At 43.5% G+C, this 17,041-nt stretch overlaps 1 protein-coding gene across 1 annotated transcript in view; it reads left to right on the top strand.

Moving 5' to 3' along the window:
• The window catches only part of tenm1 (teneurin transmembrane protein 1), a 207,813-nt gene that overhangs the window by 39,000 nt on the left and 151,772 nt on the right, over window positions 1–17,041 (top strand). The window lies entirely within an intron of this gene.

Below are 17,041 nucleotides of genomic sequence, written 5' to 3'. Positions count from 1 at the left end.
AGAATATTGATCCCACCGCTCGCTGTATCCTTAGCCCTCAGACAATCCATACTAAATGTATTAGCTGTGGAGAGAGCTACAATGTCCTCTGAAGCTAATCATATTTAGCCGCAGTGAGAGGTATCTTTAAAGAAGCAGCCTATTTTCAGTGAATTGTCCAGACCAGAGGATGGTGCTGCAGTGTGCAACATCAAAAGATGGGCTTCAGAGACCGCCGTTGTTAGAGGACCAATACGGTTCATCTGGAGACATTGGGGTCTAATGCGGATGTGTTGTTTTTTTTATGCAAGCAAATGCACAAATGTTCTTGCATATTCAGGGGCAATTTTTGACACAAATGTTGGATTTCTTTTTTCATGATTTCTCCTCTCTGTCTCACACACACACGCCAAAGTGCGTGCATACACACACACACACACACACACACACACACACACACACACACACACACACTTTTATGCATCACAGCAGGCATCATACAGGAGAGCAGCACTGATTGTTGAGTGGGGCAATCAAAGGCTTTGATGCTAATCAGAGCTCTCTGTCCTGCCAGTTTGGGATGATGGTGGAGATATACAATACTGAAAAGGTTTTATAGCAGATGCCCAGTGTCGGGCTGATGTGATTGCTCTCTGCCTTATTCACCGGGTAGCGGGGGATAGAAATCAGCCCAGAGCTGGGGGATAGGGCTGCACAGAGGCATGTGTGAGCTCCTAATGCGGTGCCACATGTAATGAGCTTTGGATTTGGGCCCCCATCATGTATGGAGTTGTCCGCCTAATCTGCTAAATACTTTGTGAACCTTTCATTACATTTGTTTGCGTCGATTTCCATGCTGCTACTTCTGCCGAGATGGCAGTGGTACTTTGTTTGGCGGGATCTCCTGCAAGCCGCTCTGATAACACCTGTGCCTCTTGATGCAGCGAGCGTTTTCCTGGCACTCATCCCCTCACTTGGTAGGGGGGCTGCCGGTGATGTGTGTTTTTCTAACCGTTGATTTCTCTGAATGTGCTCGGAGCGCTTCTGTGTTCATCTCCGCCTGTCTCAGCTCTTGCCAGAACCTTTTTGGACATATGTGCTTTTGTTTTTTTATTTTATGCGTCTGTGTGTGTGTCTGTCTGTCTGTGTGTGTGAGGGAGTAAGAGAGAGAGATGGGGGAGAATTTCTGACAGTCTGTCTCCATTGTGTTTTTGACTGTGCTCGTGAGTGTGTATGTGTGTATGTTACCTCCGCTTGTTGGCTGACAGGCTGTTGTTCGGCCTTCTGACAGACAGTTCCATTAAATCATGCTGCAGTGGTAACCCGCAGTGACAGAACGCCATCGCCCCCCCCCGGATTTCTCCATCAGGGTCTCTCATGCGCTTAACGAGGAAGTAAACATGCTAAATTGTCTGTTGGAGATGAAGTGAAGAGGCTGTCTCAATGCTGCGCATCACGTGTGATGCCCGCGCACATCTTGGTTTCCTTCCTGGAAGCAGTGCACACAACACAGCGAGCATGCGCGGCTAAGGGTGATCTTTGTGCCTTAAATAGAAAAACATACTGTGTCTTAGCATTATGAGAAAACACAACATTAAAGTTAATGTTGTGTGCTGCCAACAAAAGAGAATGGACTCAGATGTGTGGGCTATTTGCAAACACAAAAGGCTTAATTGTGGTTGGAATGGTTAGAAATGGCCGATTCCTCGGAGGATTGCGAGGTATAATCCGACAAACGCCTTACAATCTGAAAATAGTGCGACTCATATATGCAGTGATATTTTATGCATTGGCCACTGTGCCTCTGAAATAACTGGCTGCTTCTCAGACCACAGCCACACTGACAGTTTTTCCAGAAGCCTCTTTGTGGTTTTTCTGATGGTTACACTTCGGCACACAATTATTTTCAAGCGCGGAGTGACGGTGCTGCAGTGCAATTGTTGCAGGGAGACCTTGCAATAATACATGCAGCTCTTTTGATGACTCCCCTAATAAACGAGTGCTGCATTTGAAGATGCTGTTTGTTGTCGCGAATCTTCCTGCGGATTGAGGCAGAGTCTGCCTGGGAGCTGCCTGGTGAGAAAACACTGAGTGGATTTTGAAGAGGTGTTGAGTGCAGGGGATGATGGCTCTGCTTGTTCCTTTTAAGGTTATTTTAAGCTGCAGACCTGCAGGGTGTGAGTGTGTGTGTGGTGCGCGAGTGTGCAGTGTGTGTGTGTGTGTGTGTGTGTGTGTGTGTGTGTGTGTGTGTGTCAGGGTTGTGTTTTAATTAGAGAGACAGGAGTGTGTCCTTGGGCTGCCGCAGAGGGTCAGGAGAACCTGGTAGTCTGGGAGAGCAGTGGCTGGGACAAGTCTGGCAGGCCCGCTAAACACCCATTACCCAGACGTGTAGATGCACTCAAGAGCGCGCGCTCACACCCACACCCGTACACACCCATGCACACACAAATGCACATACGCGTCCCGGACTTGGCGCCATTCCTGTTGGCTAGTGATACCATGGTAACTGAGCAGCCTGCATCTCCATGTGTTCCATGGCCTTCTCGCGTCTCTGAAAGCAAAATTACCACTGGCACTACTCTGGGGAGACAGAGAGAGGCGAGGGAGAGGTGGGCAGATTGAGAAGGGCAGCAGGAGGTGGAGTGGAAGGAGCAGGGGGAGGTTGAGAGGGAAGGTGAGGGAGATTGAAAGAAGAAAAAGGTTGAGAGGGGAGAGGGAGGACGCATCTGACATTTATGTTCCTGGCCGACAGAAAAATGCCACTCCGGCCTGGCATCTTTCTTTCATTCTCCGTTGCTCTCCGCAGCCTCGCTCTGACCCCGGGCTTGACTCCCACACCTTCCACCGGGTCGCCCCTGCGCTCATTTCCGTGCATCAACATCTTCCCGTTTTCATATGTCTACCACGTGACCTCTGGCTTTCATCCAGCCATTTCTTCATCTCCCTCTAGTCATTTCCATATCACAGGCCCTCACCTATGCCACATCGTGCCCATCTTTCGTCAGCTTTCCTCTTTGATTCTTTTCGCCGCGGAATCCTCTTTAACTCTCCCTCTCTTCCCCTCCCTACCTGTATTTGCATCTCCTCCTTTCTCTCCTTCTCTCCCCAGCTAATCCCCTCCTCGCCCCCTCCTCACACACCTCTGGTGTGCTTCGCCTGAGTCCCGGCTGATGATGGGACTCATAAAGCCTCCCAGATGAGGCGATAGCTAATGGCTGTTGAATAATGCATGGCAGGCAGGATTTAGAGAGCCCAGTCTATTAGCCTGACCAAATACTCTGGGCTTTTATTAAAGACCAACACTTACAATTACAAACTACATTAAGGCCGGGGTCCTGTCTCAGCTCCCCCTCTCTCGCCATTCGTCGCTGTCTCCACAGTCATCACTAAGGCAGAATATTATCTTTTGCTTTTTAAGATTTTATAGCCCTGAGCAGCTGACCCTTTTAGAAGGGGTCACTGAGAGTCTTTCCTGGTTGTTGTGTCTTTTTTCTTTTTACGTTTCAAGTGTCAGAGGTTAGTGGCCCTTTTAGTCACAGTTGTAGAAGCGAAGGAGATACAGGTGAGGCGGATTGCAGTAGTGTCATATTTTTCACTGTAGTTGCTTGGTATGAAAATGTGGACTTACATACATATACTTTTTGTGTCTCCCCATGCTGTGGATTGTCGGTTACAGCAGTTGTGTCCGTTACAGTGTGCGCTTGTGTGTATGTAAGATGGAGACACACTGGTGTTTGCATGCGTTGTGTACACACCTGTAATATGCCCTGTGCTCCTCTGCTGCAGAATTGTCATCATCTCGTAGACGGACTTTAAATTTTCTCCATGCTGCCTGTTGCTGCTGCTGATGAGGCTCCCTCGCACATAATTCCACATGATTATACATAAATGTTAATGGCTGCTAATGGTTGTAAGTGTCTGGAAGTGTGTGTCCTGTAAGTGGCTTCTGAATAGTCATTAAGTGTTGTTAGCTAATGGCTATCTAAACATCCCGCTACCTGGCCATGATTAAGTGCACACTTGGCTATCGTTCCGTATCGACTGACTATTGACCGATCCACCAATTTCAGATTTCTATGCATGGTTTAATCTTGCATTTGCATATTACATTGAGACACGTCCGCATATTCTTGACAAGTTTGCAGAGTAAGGCCTTCCTGTGCCCCGCAGTCTGTTGAGGTATTTTAAGAGTGAGGCCGTCGTGAAAGGGTCTTATGGTCAGCGGGCCACTGCACTCTTGTCAGCCCAGGGGTTAGCTTTTCATATGCTGACAGATCTTTAATCATGTAATTCGGGAAACCTAAGGGAAATCCGGGGCCATGTCAGATACAGAGCAGACACCATATGAGATGATAGATTGATGTCAGTCAGTTCAACGCAGAGAGCGTCAACCCTAAACCCTTTGATCCATCTCCATATCCTCAGTGCCGGTCCCTCGTCTGGAGAGCTAAGTGATTACATGTCTGATCCACCAACGATCAGATGAAAAGCTGCCGCTCAATTTGTGGCCAAAAACATCAACCTCATGAGCTACCATTTCCTGTTTATCTGTGTGTGTGTGTGTGTGTGTGGGTCTCAGTGTGTTTCTGTCTCACTGATGTTTATTTAATCTGATCTCCTGGCTGACCCTGTGGCCAGCCAGTTCTCCTCAATAGACTTCACTCTATATATAGTATTCCCTAAATGTCACAGACTTTAATACCATGCACCAACCGTCCTGTGCATCAAAGCGTGCACATATGAAGCTCTATTTAAATAAACATGGTCTGAACTGTTGTGTATGAATATTCCCAATTTACCTTTGTTAGAATATGTTTCAGAAATAACCGTTTCATATTGGGGGGAAAAAATTATGCAACAATCGGAGATATCTCTACATTTTCACACTTTATTCAGAAATCAAATACACACGGTCCTGTCTCCAAAGATGCGTGCCCCTCCCCTCAACTGCTAGCTGCTACATTTTTCTGATCATGCAGTGTCTATGAGCAATCATCTTCCTACATATCAGCTTCCTTAAATATGTGTTTTGTTTTTTTTTACATCTGAAGTCTGTAAAATAAGTAAATAATGTTCAAAGATCAAAATTGCAAAATTCAAGGAACAAAAACATCCAGCAGAACACAATGCCTCTGGAAACTCAAGAAGACCTATAAAACACTTTAAAAAATTGTACGAACTAAAATATGTCAAGTTAAGATGAAAACAGATTCTGCAACTACATGGCTTAGATCTCTCCTTGAATGTCTTCAAAAACACATTTAGCTGTTTTTGTAATTTAAGAGAAAGTTTCGAAATGAGCTGCCATCGGTTTAAAATCCCTTTGCATACGGCTCAAGAGTGGCGTTGGTCAAGCTGAGAAAGGGGTGTGTGGCCTTGCTTGAAATGACACCACGGTACGTATACCTAAAAAGTGAGGGGAAAAGACAGACTTAAACGCACAAAGGCAAATGAACAAATCAAACAAAGGTGCGCACTGAGAAAAGAGCGGGAAAATACAAAGGCAGGAAGTTAAGTTACAGACAGCAGCAGTCAAGCTAATATTGTATCAATAGCACCAAAGCCTCCTGGTTAAATGAAATAACTGAATCCGCAAGCATAGTGTTGTCTAAAATATACATTTTGATAATTTGGAAACTGGGGTGAACGGCACTTAGTTGATTGCATTTAAGAGAAATCTTCTTTGGGGCTAGCTGAGAGGAGCACATTGTATCACTTCCTCAGTTACTATAGTGTGGCAGTAGACCTCATTTCTGATCCTGTACTTGCACAAAAAATGAATAAATATCAATCTTTTTTTTTTTCCTTATCACAATTAAAACCTTTTCAATTCAATTCGAATCTGGGCCAAATCAATAATAAATCACAGCCGAATCAAATCATATTGAGTTACCTTTGTATTGTAGTAGTGTAGTGTTGTATCAAATTTAACTGTGTAATTTTTGTATTGGATAAATAGCAAACTGTCTGCAAGGGAGAGACATGCACACCTTTACCTTGACCGGCAAAAAAGTGTGTTTTCAGCCTCAGCTAAATGTGTAAGTACAGGCGGGTGACTAACTGTCTTGTTTTCCTCTACACCTATCAAAGAAGCTAATTGAGTTTAATAAGTGAGTGGTGTGCCTTAATGGAGGGAAAGAGGAAGAATAAAGATGTATTGGCCATAAGTGTTTTTGCTGAAAGACAGGCGATGTGGTCGGGAGGAGGGGTGAGCACATGCGGCAGTTCATACAGATATTCTGATCGCATCGCTACAGCTTTGCACTGATATGGACATTAATAAATAACTCAAAAATGTGCGAGCATGTGTGTGTGAGTGTGTGTTCACCGTCGGCATGTGTCGAGACAGCAGAGGACTGCGGTGTCTTATCTTCGTTAACGGTACTCCTCTGTCTCTCTGGAGGCGAGCGGGGAGCAGAGGGCAACTGCAGTCTGATGTGGGGCATCTGTTCCCACATTTGTTAAGCTTCTCCCGGTGTGTGTGCGCGCGTGAGTGTGTGCGTGCGCGATTTTTAAAGAGAGAGGGAAAAAGGAGAGACAGACGGCGAGCACTGGAAGGGTGCGAAAAGCGTATGCGTGTGTGCGCGATGTGATCGGTGTGATAGGTGCGGTCGGTGGAGTGGAACGGCAAGGTGTTGTTGCAATAGAGGGCAAGTGCCGACTTGTCATTGGTCTGTGTTAATGCTGACCCGGGGGCGGTGGCTGCGCTCACCTCATTGACCGCAAGATGGCCGCCAGTCGAGGCTGCAGGTGGTGCTGAAGACACATCTCTTTCCTCTTGTTCTCTCCCTCTCTCTTCCGCACGCTCTTTGTATCTCTATCTCCCTCCACCATCTATTATATGTTCCAGTCGGAATACCAAGCAGCCCCTCACCCTTTCTCCTGTTCCCCCCGCCTTCCCGTATTCACACAGACCTGTCCTCCCGCGCGCAGTGCATATATGTACGCCCGTCTCTGAATGCTTCGCTTTCCATACTGTAATCTCGAAGGGGACATTACACGCATAATCTACTCTATGATAAGACTCTAGTTGGCCCCTGATGCCTGGTTAGGATACGAAGGGAGATGTGTTAATTAGACTCATTTACAGCACTAGCTGGTAAAGAGCAGGACCCCTTCACAGACGACCTGCTTCTCCTTGAGAGGAGCCACAGAGTTGCCGATCAAAGTTTCACATGGCAAACCACCAGGGAACAGGAGGTGAGCCAAGGTGGTACCAGTGGACTTCTTTAAGTCGAGAGCATCGGTGGTAGATGTAATGGGAATAGGAATTATTGACTGGAGCAGCGTGGTATGGAAATGGTGTCTCTGGTGTGCCATCATCGAGACGGAAAGCTTATAGTACCCTGATTTATGGCTGCTGTGGAGAATTGAGTGCTTCATAAAGATTTGCCGCTGGCTGAGATGGAGTAATCAGTGAAGTGATCTGACTTTGGTGGATTAGAGTTCCAACGAGTTGTAAAGTCAGTTACAATGCCCTGACTTTGTCTGTCGGACAATGCATGTTGAAAGAGTTAGAGTCTAACTCTGGCCCTCCGTCAAGGTCATATGGATTAGAAATGATTGGGTTTCCAATACTCTACTGGGGAGTTCTGCATGATGAATCATCACTTCATTCCAAATCGACACCAATTAAGAAGGGTTTGTTTATTCCGCTGTGGGACGTACTGTGGATGTTCGCTTGGAACGAGCGTTTTCACCCGCTCTCTCTTTTCATAAGCAACACACTGGCATTTGCAGGGATTAGTACGATGCATGTGTATGTGTTTTGTATCTGTGCGTGCATCCTTGTGCACTGTGGGCTTCATATTTTGTTTCAGGCCTGCAGATTCACATTTTATTTGCGCACGCTTGCACGCGTATGTTTGTGCTCGCGTGATGGCACGTGCGCGTCCGCAGTCATGTCACTCAGTGTTTACAGTGTATCCCTGCTCTGTTTGTGCCAGTGGCTTCATGTCGGTAAGGCATGCTATATAAAAAGTGAGGTTGTGGAGCCCAGTGCCGGAGCCAGTGAATTCATTTGCATTCATTCCACTGCCTGTCTCTCCTCAGAGCCCATTCTAATTACCAGCAGCTCAGGTCTGCTACAACACTGCGCATACTCTCTCCCTCTCTCTCCCTCAGTGAAAAAATGGGCTGCTGGTGGTGCATTCTTGTAGCTTTGATTCTACTCTCTCTTTAGCCTGCCAGGAATCTCTTCATGTTGGTTTGTTTGCTGTCAGGCCCAGGCATTTTCTCGTGTTTTAGTGTTGGAGTCAGAGGAAATATAGTGTATGCATGTGTGTGCAAGCGAAGCTCCGCCATACTCTGTGTGCTTGTTGAGATTGTTTTGGGATGGAGGGAGATGCAGTGTGTGTTCATATATCGGAGAAGGAGCGAGGGGGAAGGAGGGAGAGAATCATGAGCCTTGTAAAAGATGAATGTGCGCACTAATCACCGTAATGGCCATTGTGGCGTTTCACCTCCTGAGTCTCAAACACCTTGTCACGCCCTCTTCCTGGTGATGCAAATTCCTACCAAGGCTAATAACTCATATGATATCACACCAACACTGAGCATGCTCAAATGCTTTGTTGGACAATCATAGTGCATTTTTAATGCATGCATGTATGCACACACATGGACCTATGACATGCGTCATTGCACACACACACACACACACACACACACACACACACACACACAAACAACTGCACAGCTCCGTGGCAGGTGGCAATGACCGTGCACCCTGCAGCTCTGACAAGGTCAGGAGGGATCAGGACACTGCTGTGCTCTCAGGAGAGATGAGCTGAGCTCATCTAGCTGCTATCCCACTAAAGGCTACACCCAGGCGAAACCTGCAGCGGCCTCCACAGCAAAGCAGCCAAAATTCATTAACATCAAAAGTTTGGTCGGGTAGATCATGTCGGCGAAACATCGGCTGATTAATTACAAGTTTTAAACAGATCATTTAAATAGCGCAACACCGAAGGAGGGTGCTCTTCTGAAAATGTAATTTGAGCGCAGGCCCCTGCAGTGAAGTGTTTGAGTGATGGTAAGCCTCTCGCTGTAGAGCAGAGGAGCTAGACTCAGGAGGTTCCACGCCCTCTCCAGGGAAATGCAACTTTCAGAATCACCTGCAGCCTAAACATGATTGTGGGGCTGCTCCGGAGTTGTTTTTGAAGACGGGTTACAAACAAGCAATTACACAAATATGTATATAAATACACACGTTTATGTAGATGCATATGCGCGCGTACCGATAGACACACAGAGCTGCATGCACACCGAGTCTGTCCTCTGGTACGAAAAAGTCAGATGATGCATGACTGCTAATTATCAGGCTCTGTATGAAAATCGACTGGGTTCTGTATGAGAGGGAAAAGCTCTTAGAGCATTCAGTTTCTTCATTTGTATTTTCTTGCTTTTAATTGGACAACATGATTGTGTCACTTTGTTAAATGGAGATCCCACCGTTTATCCCTGCGTCTGCACAGATGAATCAATGGCTGTTTTTATTCTAATTGCTGTCTCAGAGCCCACAGTCATCAACGTAATTACTGATGTTTCTGTCGCCATCGCTGCTGTTTTCATCATCATTGTTACCACTGTTATTACCGATGTTATCGCCATTATCTTTCTATTTTCATCACAGGCACCATCGCTATAATGAGTAGAGATTATCCTCATCAACGTCACCATCGTCCCCATGATCATTAGCAATATTAGTCCCTGTTATCATACATAGGCTATTGTTGTTATCGATATTACCATCATTCACACCAACTTTCATCAGCAGCCAACCAATGAAAGGAGTCATTTTGGAACTTATAATGTCTGATGAGATAATGTGTTATCTCTGGTCAGGAACTCTGTTAAGACAAAGACAAATTGTTACAGAGCGTCAGATGGTCAGCGAGGGCAGGATCCCATCTCATTACCACAGGAAAAAAAGAACCAAAACCAGTGAGTTCTAATTTCAGTTGTCTGACCTTTTTATAGGGTTAATTATTTATTTCATCGAAGCACAGCAGTGGAATAAACTTTGCGGCAATTTAATGCAAGTCAATTAAGAAGCGAGATAGATGAAAAGCTATCCTGGGGGAAATTATTAAGCTTTTATTTTTAGAGTGGGGCGGATGATGTGTTTTTTTTCTTTTTTTTTTTCGCTGGGCTTGGTCCAACAATAGCGTTAAATGTTCTCTAAAGCGATCACATGCCTCTGTCAGACAGGCAGGTTTGATATTGTTGAGGTCAGGCTCTATGGATTTTATACGGCTTTCCTGTAATAAGTGAAATTAACTCGGCACTAGAGCGCCGGGCACAATAATGTAGAGAGAGAGTGGAGGAGAAAGGGGGCGTGAGCAAACACAGGGAGGGAAGACGAGGAGAAAACCTGGTTAAATATCAGGCTTTAATATCATTGTGGCTCATGTTTTTATGGTCTGCCACACACCAAACCCGGTGGTCTCTTCTTATTAAGGAAGCTATACATTCTGTGTGTGTTCTTTTGGCTGCAGAAACGATTGCCTAAATATCTATGAATTATGCACAATTTATTGCAAATTTAAGTAAACTGTCACAACAATGATGGAGAGTGGCAACAGGGAAAAGACTCAAGACAGTCAGGCAGACAGAATGATTTCAATTATTTATGATTCGGAAGGCTAACAGGCAGGTCCAGGTAGGCAGGTATTGACACAGGTTAAAGGTCAGGTTACACAAGCTTTGAAGCAAAACGGGTCAAAGCCAACATCGCGTCTGGGATAAGCTGTCGAGGGGTGAATGAAAACAGGCTTGTTAAATATCTGCAGGATTTATGAGGGAAGAACAGAACAGGAGTGGTTTGAGGAAGTGTGAACGCGGCTGTAGGAAGGGACAGAGAGGCAGAATGTGACACAAAATGGCGACAATACAGCCATTCTTCTACGTGGGATGAAGAGCTGTTAAAAAACCGCCACTGAATGAGTGGACAGAACAACAGGTTTTGAGAAAATGTTCTCGCAATAGCTGTCATTTTCTTTGATGCAGCTATTTAATCATTTTCATACAATAAACTGTTTCATTTTTCATCTACCTTCAGTTGAACAGGGACATTGCACATAAAAAGAAAAATCATTATCCCCATACGAAATGGCAGAAAAAAGAAATGCAAAATTCTCTGAAAATGACTTGCCCAAAAATGAATGGAGTATTTCACTGCAACTACAAGGTCTATATGAAGGAGGATGAATGAAAGGTTTAATTTACCGCCTACCAAAATGAAGCATTTTAAGGGTGAAAATCCCCTCGGAATGATGCACTTGCAGCCCAAAACCTTTTCAGGAGATTTCACGAGACATATTTATATTCAAATCATAATCAAAAATGTACTTAAATTATGTGAGTGTGACGTTTGGCGTGACAGAGGTCCATGAAGTTAGAATCGCTAGCTGCACTGCTAACTGAGCTAAGTAGCTAACAGCAGCTATAGTTATCAGCAGTGCAGGGTTACTGTTGTGTTAAGCTGGCCCATATTTGTTTGGAGTATGAATTGTGTGAAGGTGATCCATTCTTACATTATGCACCTATGAAACAGCGATGGATGTGATGGATGTGATGGATGTGATGTCGGAGGATTTCGCCAATTGCTGTTTTCTACACCTATTCCCTGGGCAGGTGTATATTATAATTAACTAGGGATGGGATAATTAATTCGGCTTTACATTGTACAAAACACATGGATAGTTGAAGGAAGTACACAAACACTATCGTCATCACATTGCAAAACCTTGAGAACAGATGAAGAACTAAATCCAACCACCTCTATCACACTGCTGCACAAAATGTTGTGTCGGTCAGGAGAAAGAATGCCATTTTGTGAATATTTTGGATGATTGCTCCATTGTTTTATAGGCGTGAAAGTGAAAGATCTTGTGTCTTGAGTCCTGCGTGGCACACGTTGATTTTTCCTGTGCTAAGTGTGACACAGTTCTCCAAGGGAGCAGATGCTGCATTATGGATGATCTTAAAAAAAAATAAGCAAACATTTAATGCATTGTCAAAATGCATTAAGAGCTTGAAATAAGCTCTAAAAAGAGAAAAGATTAGACTCCCTCCTGCTCTCCAAAAAAAGCCACACAACTTTCCCTTCAGCAGAAAGAAAAAGAACACCACCTTCCACCTTTTCTGACCCTTTTCCCGTCTAATCATCCTCACACAGTCCCGCGTTGTTGCTAAATTTCAACTGTTCCGTTTTCTTTCTTCTTTTTTTTTTTCTGAACATTTCCCTCGGCAGCGCCTCAATTCTTCTCTGCCCAATTACTAAAACGCTGTGTACAGGTACAGCCGAACATCTGGCATTTTCATGATGAGCATGACGAGCGTTCATGAACACGATTATTTTTGCGCACGTGATTCATCTTTCGTTCAAACAGTTTCATACCTGCTTGTTAATATTCCTCCAAAAGAGAATTGCGCCATCATGACAGCTAACTCATTACACAGGCGACTATTAATGTGCGTGTGTTTATGCCTGAGTCATTTTTTTTCACTACGTTCCCCCTCTCGTTTCATTAGTAAGACTTGGCTTTAAACGGCTGAATTGTCACAAATACTTAATGTCTGTGCTACTTTAGGTCCATCTCACCTACAGTAATGCATTTTTAATACCTGTTCCAAATACCTGTTACCTGTTACATTTCCCAGTAAATCCCCCCAGATCTTCCCTCCGCCTGCTATAAAACGCTTTCCCTCATATCTCGCTTATGTAACCAAAAAGCTGATGATTCCAGGAAAAATATCTCATAAGCGACTTTCCAAAAGTGTCTTTTCTGGAGGGCTAAGTCCCAGAGGAGCCTCGGGGCAGGGGCTGTTTGACACTGTCACGACTGTCATCTAGAGCCGTAACGGCCCCTCCCCTGGCCTCTATCTGCTCGCCACAGAGTTGATTTGATGTTTTTGAACTCCTGGCATGCCGGCCAAATTGCACAGCCCCTGCCCTACATCGCCAGGCCTATTTAGGTTACATCTACAATTTAACACAACATCACAGCGTGTGTGTTTGATGCGACTTTGTGTGAACGGTGAGAGATAAAGAACGACTTAGCAAGTGTTTCTCTGCCATTTGAGCATCCTGTGCGCAACGGGAGGAATCGAGTCAGTTTATGGATCTTTGGGAGCGGAGACCCAAAGCTGCCTTCGCTAAGCCTTCTAAAGCACCATCTGGCTGCCCGGGCCTCTGTGTCACCCTCCTCACCAAGATTACATTCTCCCCTGGCCCCTCTATAGCCGTTCGCACTCTCCTCCCCTCCTGTCCACTTTACACCCTTTCTCCTTCTCCTTTGCCAGCAAACACTGACACGGCTGCATACCCAGAGCTGTTATAACTGGGGGTTTTTCGAAAAAATCTAAATTAATAATAAACTAGAATCCATTCGAGACTTTCGAGGCAGAAATAATTTGGATTTATTATTTTGGTTTCAAAGCATTTGTGAGCCGTTTGGGGTGAAAAGCTCTTTTTCATTTTTCTCAACTCGGCCCCGTTGTCGGAATGTTTGGAATTGACATAAATATTGTGCGAGTCTGAGCACAATATTATTGCTATATCATGTGTCATAGTATTATGTATCTTATGCTATTGCCGCAAATGTTCCTGTGCATTAACTACATCCCATACATATAGAATTTGCAATGGAAAAATAACAAAATACATTTCACTTATCACACATACAGATCAGTTTACTCTTCTTGAAGATTACTGCTCAGCCTTAGCGAAACATTATGTAATGTCTTCTGTGGCTCTTAAGGAGCTTTATAAAAGTCTGAGGAAATAATGATGTCACCGGGGTTATCTTGGCCTGGAGCCTCCATTAACAACTGGGACATGTAAGTCTGAAAGATGTTGAAAGTTATCAAACGGGGTGTACCTTAACACTCAAAGAGCCAATGGCGGCTCAAAATAGTTATTGTTCTAAAATCCTTTACAGCTTTTGAACCATTGATCCTATCTGTAAAAAAAAACTAATTTAAAGCAGAGTTTCTCAGCTTTTCATTGGTATCACACATGTCTTGTTTGGACATCGGGGAGCTCCACAGTGAAGTGATTACGCCATCATGTTCACCTGTAATGATTCTTCCAAGAAACCCACTAGGCTTCTTCCTCCGGGCCAGTGGGCGATGGTTGTAGCTAAGGTACTTTTTATTGTTCATGTTCAGAGGATATCATATTTCTTTGCAGTGCCCTCTCGTATGATAACAACCTTTTCTATTTACTCTCTGTTTATTGGTAAAGGAAATACAGGATTATAAGATGTTTTCCAATGCATGATGATATCAGAATGAATGGATGTGACTTTTTGATGAATAATAATAGATAAAATCCACTTCCTGAGGTTCACTCTGAGTTCACAGTAAAAATAAATAAAAAAACACATTTTTGACAGCTCTTTTATAATTATTCTGGTACATTCACCCATTCTCAGACAGAGTCAATGATAAATTGCGACTTTAAATGAGCCAGACTTAAACTTAAGGTTCTCCTGATGCTGACCGATGGAACAGGGTAGGGGAAAAAAAAAGGAAATAAATAAAGGAAAAGTCAGGCACCCCCAAAAATTGTGCTAATTGTTTGAGGGTTGAAAGTACAATGCTAAAGTGATGGAGTGCCCCTATCATTTTTAAATGGAAAGTGGTAACCTTGAAGTAATCTTTGTTATTCCAGCACGTTCTTTGTTCTTGTTCGCTCAAGTTGTTTCAAAGCAGCCAATTGGCATGTAAATGTAAATGAAATATGTAAATTAATTGGCTTGTTTTTGCTTTGTATACATAGTTTCTATCAGATCCACACAAAGCCCAGCACAGATTTTGGCATGCAAATCCCCACAGTGATATCCCACATATACAAATTAGCACATGCCATCATTTCAGTGTCATCTGTGGAAAGGAAGTGAAACTCTTGACAGGACAGGAAAAGATTAATTTATAAAGTACATTTTGAAATACGCTTAAAGTGGCGTAGCTCAATTTATTTCCACCTTTACCAGCTATAAAATTAAAATGCTGCTTTAATGTAAACCCCTCAGTAATAATCTGATCTCAGTACCATAATATAACAAGGTTTTGCATAATGAGTACTTTCCTTGTACTTGAAGGACATTTTGCTGATAATATTTTCAAACAGGTCTTTATCTTATAATGAAATATTTCTATGCTTACGTCTGGCAACATTTAGCACAAGCCCGAGCATTTGTAATAAACCCGAGTTGGCAATACTGTGGATGTGTTTTGATTCACACCTGTGGCTGGCATCCTCGCACTGTGATGTGTAAGAGAATCTGGCAGCGTTGTTGAAATCAAAACTTTTTTTGGGCAGAATCGTTCACAGGGGCTTTTACAGTTTTTGAATGCCTTGCATCAAGTGATTCATTACAATGAAACAGAGTCCTCAAGTCAGCAAAGTCATATTCAAGTCAGATCTAAAGTTGTTTAGCGCCTCAAGCGTGAAAGAATCTTGTTTTGGCTTTTGTTTTTTTCATTTTTAAGAAAACATATAAAATATATTTTAGCACACGCTCGAAACATCTCCCTCCAGAAAAAAGCCAGAAGCTAATGGGGGATTTCTTGATGGACTCAAAGGACTCCCAGTTGCTGAAGAATCAAGCTGAAAACTGAGGCACCACTTTAAAGCTCCCGGTGTATTACAGTGACACGATGCAGCGCTGCTCTAAAAATGTTCCAGCAGTTTTCCCTAAGCATGTAATTTTTAATACTCAGAGGTGGTTCAGACCAAAATAACTTTCATTTTCCACATCCATTAGATTAGACTAAACAGCACCTCCAGGTGATGACACAAATACGTTTCCTGTCATTTTACCAGGTCTCATATGGAGTCAGTTTCAGCACAGTCTGATTAGCTTTTGAAATCTCCCAGTGATTTACTGTGGTGATAACAAGCAGCCTGTGTGTCTATATGGGACGATGCAATATTATATACTGTCTCAGGAGAAAATCAGTTATTAAGGTTTGGATAGAGTGGTGTGTGTTACAGACGTGTGCGTAGAAATGTGACAAATCCACTGGTTAAGAAGATTCCCAAACCACAAGTTGACACACAAACAGTGTCAGCTGTTGTTATTCAACAGGAAGACATGTAAAACATGCTAAAAATATCACATTTTATTTGTGAGTGTGAACTGTGCATCATCCCAGATGGCCCAGAGCAATAAACAACAATGTAGGGAGGACAATGTTCAGTTGTGTTTTCCGTGAAACCAGGAAATACATCTGTGAGTAATGGCTTGTCACAAGTAAGGGAGACATTATTGCTTTGGATGACGATTCGGCTATGTTGGAAGATCAATATGCAGTGATGTGTTTTGGATGATGTGTTCAAAGAGCTTAGAGTTTACACGGTGATTTTGGAAATACTTGTGTCAAATATGCAGATATATGCACACGAGCAGAGAGAAACTTCATAACTGCCGCTGTAGCAGTGTTCAAACTAGCTTTTTTTCATCTGGACAGATGGCATGAGGGAAAACATCACCATGGAAACGTTTATAGACCATTAAGAGAGCTGTTCCTGTCCTTGCCGTCGCAATCCAACAACACTGCAACAATATATAGATCTTGTAAATGTGAATTTCTAACAACTGAGACGGTCGTAAAAACCTGATGTGATGTGTCAGTGAACATCGGTGGATACGACACAAACGTGAAAAGATCAAACCAATATTTTGTAATTTTTTTTTTTTGCATTGCTTAAAATGTCAACGCATGTGCACAGAGTCAGTATTATGGAAATGTTGATGACGACTCGCTCCATAACCGCTTCCCTGCAATATTTGGAAAAAGGATGTTGCCACAGTTTCAGACATAATGGCAGCTGAAGTGCAGATACCAGTAACATGGAAGTTTTCATACCAGCAATAGGCACAAAAAAAAAAAAAGATGATTCAGTGCCTCACTTTTTTGCAGTTTTCATCTGGCAGGGATCATAAAATCTGTCGTTGCTTTTGTCTGTCTAATACTTACACTTGAATAGGGAAGACCGTGGTATTCTCCCAGGTGAGCTACATTTCCAGATACTAAATTATTGCTGACA

The sequence above is a fragment of the Sparus aurata genome, chromosome 18, assembly GCF_900880675.1.
Source record: "Sparus aurata chromosome 18, fSpaAur1.1, whole genome shotgun sequence".
Classification (NCBI taxonomy): domain Eukaryota; kingdom Metazoa; phylum Chordata; class Actinopteri; order Spariformes; family Sparidae; genus Sparus; species Sparus aurata.
This window is presented reverse-complemented; position numbering and strand designations above follow the sequence as displayed.